Raw genomic sequence first — 228 nt, 5'->3', positions numbered from 1 at the left:
AATACTTATATTAAAAGTAACTTATAAATAAGTTATTTTGTATTTGGTTTTTTAGTTCTAAAATTGTTTTTTTAAAAGAAATGTGATAAAAAAAATTTATTACGAGAGAAGTCATTTTTTTCTTAAAAAACTATAATTTAATTTAAAAAATTACACCAAATATTAATACTACTATTTTTCATAAATAAAAAATCCAAAAAAAAAAATTTTTTGGTGACTTAAAAAAAT

This window comes from Arachis ipaensis, chromosome B07 (genome assembly GCF_000816755.2).
Source record: "Arachis ipaensis cultivar K30076 chromosome B07, Araip1.1, whole genome shotgun sequence".
NCBI lineage: Eukaryota > Viridiplantae > Streptophyta > Magnoliopsida > Fabales > Fabaceae > Arachis > Arachis ipaensis.
This window is presented reverse-complemented; position numbering follows the sequence as displayed.